We start from the raw sequence: 7820 nt of genomic DNA, 5'->3' as shown, positions 1-7820 counted from the left end.
CTCTTGTGGTATTCTATAGACAACAGCAGACCACTTGAGGTCTTCCATAGGCAACATATGAAAACATGAAGTCTTCCATAGATATCCGAAGACCACATGAGATCATCTATAGACAACAATAGACCTCTTAAGGTATTCTATAGCCAAAAAGACCACTTGAGATCTTCCATAGACCACTTGAAGTCAGAACAGAAGACCCCTTTCTGCTTTTCCATAGGCAACAGAAGAACCCTTGGGGTCTTCTATAGGCAACAGACAACCTCTTGTGGTCTTCCATGGACAACAAGAATCCTTTTAAGGTCTTCTATAGGCAACAGAGGACCTCTTGTAATCGCCAATAAACGACATAAACATTTTGAGGACTTACATAGACAACAGAAGTCCTCTTGAGGACCTCTTGGGTTCTTCTATAGACAACATAAGACGTATTGGGGTCTTTCATCCCCAGAGTTAGTAAGCTGAAATTGGAAATCAATATGTTATTCGGTGAGCTTTCCAAGAATATGTGGTTTGTCATATCCGAAGAGGTGCGGGGGTTTAAGGGGGATATATAGACTGGGCTATGATAATTGATTTGCGTAGTTTGCAATCTCTTCCAGCCGTGGAGGTACCACAACAATTTACGATAGGTGATTTTGCAGATGTCATCAAAAGCGCTTATATCACCAGTAGCAAAGATTCTTGAAGTGTTACTCCTCCCTGTTCCAGCTGCATATAATCCACAAGTGTTCTGCAAGCAGAATAGTACCACAACATCAGTGCACGCCATTGCCACATATATTAGCAGAGGTCCTAATTAGAACAGGCCGTATTACAGCATAGCACAATGGTCCCAAATCCAAATTTTCTGGCCAAAACTATTCAACGTCCATTTTGTATTGGAATTATTTATTATTTAAAATAAATGTGTACAAACAGCAATTCTTACGTTTTATCGACTAAAATGACCAAAAACTGCCAACATTTGTTGAACAGGGTGGTCCCGTTGTGTGGGTTCTAAACCAAAACATTGACCTATGTTAATAATTTTTGGTACGAAGGATTCATATCTTCCAAGAGGTCAAAGTACCAAATTTCAGCCGAATCGGTCATAAAGTGTTGCTAAAATCCACAAAATATCTAAAATCGGACGGTACTTTTATGTGGGGGCTATGAAAAAAAATTGACCTATTTTAAAAAAATTATACATACTTGCTTTCTACACTCTGAAACCCTTAAATATGAATTTTAAGGAAAATCGGTTGATAGATGTGGGTATTACCGTTCTATTTCAATTGGATACTACGTACAGTCACAGCAGGTATTTACAAAAAATTCTCCCATCTTAAAATAGAAAAATCAACTTTATTTTAACTGTGGCAAATTTGAGCACGATTTGACTTCTGAATTTATTAGTACATACCCCCTGCTATCTTTCAAATTCGATTTTGGGGTGGACATATTTGGACATTTTTTTAAATGTTTAAGTATATTTAAAAAATATTTGTAAAAAATAATTTTTAATATATATAAAAACATTGATTTTATTACGCTAATTTTACAAATTTCATCGTTCTTTTTGTAAATATTATGAAAGTACTCATTAACAGCTTCCCTATTCATAATAACTTTGGTCTCACTTCTGTATATTTATGCAGCGACGCAATACAACAAAAATTGTATATTTTACAGCACAAAGTCTGTTTTATTTTTACATAAAAAAGTGTCAACTTTGGTACTGCGCCAATCAACGAATACTAACGTTATTTACGAAAACTAATTATTTTCAGATGACTTGGCGTGTTTTTTATTATTCTGTGCAAAAAAAATTTAAATTTCCAAACTTCAAAAATAGGGTTTTGGCCAAAAATATCCTGATTGAAACCTATGTGCATAGTAGCATTGGGCCTGACTAAAGCCTTTGTTACGTTCAGCCATGCTAACCTGTTTGAGAATGTCGAAAGTACAAGCTTCCGGCCTTGTTGGAAACGTTGGGATTATCACCAACTGTACTCGTATATGTGGCCGCCAGAATTCAGGAACAAGAAGTTCAAACCCCGTAAAGTGAACCAGGGAGTTTTAAAATTAGGGATGATATATTCGGAACTGTTTAACCTGCGCCTTCGCTACGACATTGGAATAATTATGTGCAAGAATGATTGTACGCCCATGGTGTCAGGTTCCTATACCATTCATCTTGTTAAGTTCTTTCACGCTAGAGAATATGAAAATAGGTATAACAAAGTAAAGTTGTTCGCCACATAGACTGCAGAGATGAAGCTACCATTTTATTTGCAGGTCAATAATTCCGACCACTAACACTGTGCAACAAAATTCAATTTTTTTCAAAATAATGGGAAAAATCGAGTAGATTATGAAAGTAAAGCTAAAAATATGATACACGTGTATCGGCGTTTTAAAAGTTTACGTCGGAAAGTAGCAAAAAAAGGCGAGACAAGTTCCGCCCATTTTTATTTTTTTCGAAATATTCGAGTTAAGATACCTTTGAATCCTTGCATTTTAGGTTTATAGTGTCTTTGGCAACTTTACAGAGGAGTATGTGGGCAATATTTTTGTTAAAAATTTTAACCCTCATGCTGTTCATCAAAGGTGTCTTTTTTGTCCTTTTTTCAAAAATCTTTCAAAAACTCATTAAAAATGTGATTGTATCAAATCCAAATATCATGAATGACCATAACGAACCCAGTTACGATATAGTCATTTATGTCAATTTCTAAGGTTTATTCCGTAAATGCCACCAAAGTAGGAGTTAGTACCATCATTGTAGTTTTTTGGACCACACCAAATTGTGCATATGAGAGCCCATATGACACCTATATTTTCACTTGACCATAGCCTTAGACCTCTAACGTATTTTCAGTTACAATATAAGCAACCAATGGCTTATCCAAATTACGGAATTTATGTTGAAAGTACTAAAAATACGCAATTTGGGCAGGTCCAATGTGGGTTTTTTATATTCCAAATATATATGCACCACAAATATTTCAAAATCATTATGAATGGAACGTACAACATCTTCGGTATGAATTCACAACGAAAAATCATCAATATGATATTTACAGTATCCAATCACAACGACAATCTGTATGAAAATTGGAAAAACAAGTGCTGCTAAGAATGTTATATGCTATGGTTACAGATTTCTTTTATTCAGAGACCCATAATGAAATTTCATTTGGAACATTTCTTTCTTTAAAATATTCCCAAAAAGTAAGGTTAGGTTAGGTTAGGTTAGGTTTAGGATGCGCAGCTGCCGTGCTGGCAGCCACTCCACTCGGAGACCTTGAGGTCCATTGTGATCATCCTGACTATTGATGTTGTTGTGATATGATGTGGGTTTAAGTCGGCTATTGATGAAGTGATTATTGATACGGCTATATGGTGAAGTGTGAATGTAGATGGTGATGATGTGAAGTGGAAGTGTGATATGTTGTGTGTAATCGATGAGGTTGTATGATGTTACGTGTGGTGATGATGGTGTACAGGAGTCATGAGCTGTGATGTATGTTCTGAATGTTGTCCTTTGTCTGCATATGATGATACAAGGCTATTGATGATGATGAAGTGTGCGGTTGTGGATTTTATGGATAGATGATGGATAGTGTAGAAAAGAAGATTCACAGTAGATGTGTAGCGGAAAGTGTGATGTGTTTCTTTCTATGTGCGGGCATGTGTTATGTTGCGTAACTACAGATTGTGGTGATGTGTGACTGATGGGTATATGGTGATTTGTGCATACGGTATACGGTGGTGCGTGAGTGCTGATGGTGTAGTGTGTTTTTTATTTTTTTTTTTTTTTTTTTTTGCTATGGGCGATGCTGTACGATGTTACGAGAGTGCAGATTGTATTCTGAATGGTGCTGTGGGCCTTCAGATGATGATGATGATGATATGGTGAGCTAAGTGGAAGGAGAATGTGGATTAGGTTGGAAAGATGGAAAGGAGGGAAGGAGAAAGTGTTAAGACAAAAGAGACAAGAATAAGAAGGATGAGTAATTGTGAAGGAGAGTAGCAGATTGTTTTAAGAAGAAAGAGATTATTTTTCTATACTATGCTAAGCCTGTTCTGACCCGCCCCAGAGCCACTTTAGACTCTTGCAGTAAACCACCAGGATTGTAGGGTCAATAGAGGAGAAGTAAGACAGAGAGTCAATCACGTGTACACCAAATAGTCTATGCCTTTTGATCATCAGTCTAGGACATCTACATAAAAGGTGCTCGATTGTCTCCGTTTCCTCCTCATCCTCACATAGCCTACAGTACTCAATGTTGTTATCATCCCACTTACAAGTCAAAGATCTTATTCTACAGTGGCCGGTTATGACCCCTGTAGCGATTCTGATTTCCGACTTGCAAAGTGAGAGAAGGGACGCAGTTCTACGCCCTGAGATTGCCGGCCAGATTGACTTCGACACCTTGCAACCAGGTGCGTCTTGCCAAATTCTTACGGTTTTCTCTGCATAGAGCTGGCAGAGTTTGCCGAGGAAGTAGCAGAGCGGTGGCTTGACATAGTCCTCTACCATAAGGTCAGAGGACTGGGAGCCTCGCCTTGCTAATTCATCAACAATCTCATTCCCTTCAACATTGCAGTGCCCTGGAACCCAACAAAGGTTGACGCTTAAATTGCAAGTTTTTAAGGTGGACCTACATTTTTGAACGATCTTAGATTTAATAGTATAGGATCCTAACGCCTTAAGGGCAGCCTGACTATCTACATAGACTGTAACTGTCCTGCCTGCGTTGTCCGTCATTCCTGCTACTAATTCTAAGGCCTTCAAAACTGCGAAGACTTCAGCCTGGAAAACACTGCAATTTGCATTAAGCTTGAACGAGCGTTTAATGTTTAGCTCTTCGCAGTACACCCCCGCTCCAGTACCTACATCCATCTTCGAACCATCAGTAAAGATGGAAAGGCTATCGGGTAGTGGTCTGCCATGCTCCCATTCACTTCTATCAGGGATAATCACCTTCGCCACATCGAAATCCAGTGAAGGCGAAATGTAATCGGTTACACTCCTCCCAACCCTTAGTCCGATCTGACTGCTTAGCTGTTGTAAAATGCTAGCATGTCCAGACCCTGAAGAGCGCCACTGGTTAAGCTCCTTGAGCCTCAAGGCACTACGGGATGCTTGGTACTGAACAAGAATATCCAGAGGCTGGATGTTCAGCACTGCATTCAGTGCTGCCTGAGGGGTGCTCTTCACTGCTCCTGTAATTAGAATTGAAGCAGATCTTTGCACAGTAGTTAACCTAGACAAGTTTGGCTTGCTGTTCAGGGCCTGCCACCAAACAAGACATCCATAGGTCAAAATTGGGCAGACCACTGTCATAAACAACCAGTGAATCACATGCGGTCTCAAACCCCAACTTTTACCTATGGAGTTCTTACAGGAGTAGAGTGCAACTAGACCCCTCTTAGTGCGCTCCTCTGTGTTCCTTTTCCATCTGAGACGATGGTCAAGAATCACTCCCAGGTACTTCGCTTCCTTAGAGAGATTTAGCCGTACTCCATCCAGCGTTGGTGGTACGAACTCGGCGGTTTTCCTTTTTCGGGTAAAGAGCACCAGCTCTGTCTTAGCCGGATTCACACCAAGGCCATTGATGTGCGCCCAGCGTGAGAGTTTGGCAAGTGCTCCCTGCATTAGATCAGACAATGTAGACAAAAATTTCCCACTAATGAGGATGACTACATCATCCGCATAAGCAACTACCTTAGTTCCTAGTTTGTCGAAATCAGTGAGTATCCCATTTATCACCAGTAGCCAGAGTAAGGGAGACAGAACTCCCCCCTGAGGAGTGCCTCTGGTAACAGATCTCCTGATGGAGCTCTCCCCAATATTAGAATTGATTAGCCTGCTTCTAAGCATGTTATCGATCCAGTTTATTAGGATAGAGGGGACACCCAATGATTCTAGAGAAGAATGAATCGATTCGAGTTTCACATTATTAAAGGCGCCCTCTATATCCAGAAAGGCTGCCAGAGTGAAATTCGAATCATTCAGATTTTTCTCTATGTACCCTACGACACTATGTAGCGCTGTTTCTGTCGATTTCCCTTTAATATAAGCATGCTGTGAGTTGCTTATAAGGTCTTGGCCTATGAAAGTTCTTATTTCTAAATCCAATAACCTTTCTAAAGTCTTCAAAAGGAAGGAGGAGAGACTAATCGGCCTGTAGTCCTTCGGCAACGAGTGACTTGGTTTCCCAGCTTTGGGAATATAGGTCACTGTTACCTCCTTCCACAGTGCCGGAATGTGCGATAGTCGTAGACATGCCCTAAAAATCTTCTGAAGAATGATTATCAAGACGGCAGGTGCGTTTTGAAGCATCGCTGGGATAATACCATCCGGTCCCGAAGACTTGTAGGGCTGAAAAGTGCTAATCGCCCATGAGATTCTGTGATAGCTTACTATCCTGTCGACAAGTGCCAACTCCTCTGAGGTGTGGGTCCTCCTCGTGTTCACACCGGGTTTACTCGAGCAGGCATCCTCGCTCCCAGGGAAGTGGGTTCCTGTTAGCAGGTCTAGAGTCTCTAGAGCGGAGTTAGTCCAGGTACCGTCATTCCGCTTGATGCTCCCAATGGGCTTAGGATCCTTTGAGATCACCTTACGGAATCTAGCTGCTGCATTAACCCCCTCTATAGACTCACTAAAGTTAATCCACGAATTTCTCTTAGCCTTCCTGATTTCACTTTTATACCTATTGAAGCTCTCTCTATAGAGATCCCAATCGGCATCAACTTTAGTGTTATTAGCTTTATTATAAGCTTTCCGGCTATTCTTCCTAAGTTTGGCTAACTCTTCGTTCCACCAAACTGGTTGAGTTCTCCTACCAGGATAAGATAATGGGCAAGACTTCTCATAGCAGCCCTTGAGGACACGTGTAAGATCTACAACTTGGCCATCTAATTCCTCCGTTGTGCGTGGTTCAGAGAACTCGCACAACCACGAGGAAACAAGGGAGTTGTAGTATTCCCAGTTTGTCCTCCTTGGGTTGCGATGAGGCGGTTGCCGTTTACACTCATAGCAGACTCGAAAGTGTATCGCCCTGTGGTCCGAAAAGGAGCACTCTTCCGATACTCTCCAGTCTACTATGGATGTATCTTCCATATTTGTAAGGGTTAAGTCAATGACTTCCTCCCTTACCCTATTATGGAAGGTGGCAGTATTACCCCTATTACATACTCGCAGATTATTAGCTAAAATAAAATCGAATATGGACTCACCTCTCGCATTGGTGTTACTGCTTCCCCAGTGGAAATGATGAGCATTCGCATCACAGCCCATCACTAACCTGCAAATGCCCGTAGTCTCCTCCACCAGTCTGCGCACCAATCCGTTTGGTGGGTCGGGTGCATCATACGGCATGTAGACCGAGGCTAGTACCAAAGCCCTACCGGTATCTTCGTCTAGCCTCACTACAGTCGTATCTCCATCGCTGTAATTGTAGAGTTGGATAAGATTAAGACTTTTCTTGGCTACAATACAGGTTCTTACCTTCTCACCATTATTGGCGAAGAATAGTGAGAAGCGCTTATCGTTTAGTCCAGAAACCCTATTTTTGTATAAATAGGGTTCCTGGACCAAAGCGATGTCTATATCAGAAACTGTGAGGGAGAGGAGGAGTTCAGCAGCCGCAGCCTTGCAATGATGCAGATTAATCTGCACCACTCGCAGGCCATGCTGCTGAACAACCTCACTGCGACTTCGGGATCCGGAACCGGAGTCCACCAGAACCGAAATACAGCACTCCCCCACAGTTTCTGATGTAGTTAGCACTCTCACTATCTATGGTGAATCTCATCACCATGCCTTCTCC

The sequence above is a fragment of the Musca autumnalis genome, unplaced genomic scaffold, assembly GCF_047663935.1.
Source record: "Musca autumnalis isolate F117 unplaced genomic scaffold, ASM4766393v1 scaffold_1, whole genome shotgun sequence".
Classification (NCBI taxonomy): Eukaryota; Metazoa; Arthropoda; class Insecta; order Diptera; family Muscidae; genus Musca; species Musca autumnalis.
Note: the sequence above shows the minus strand (reverse complement) of the source record.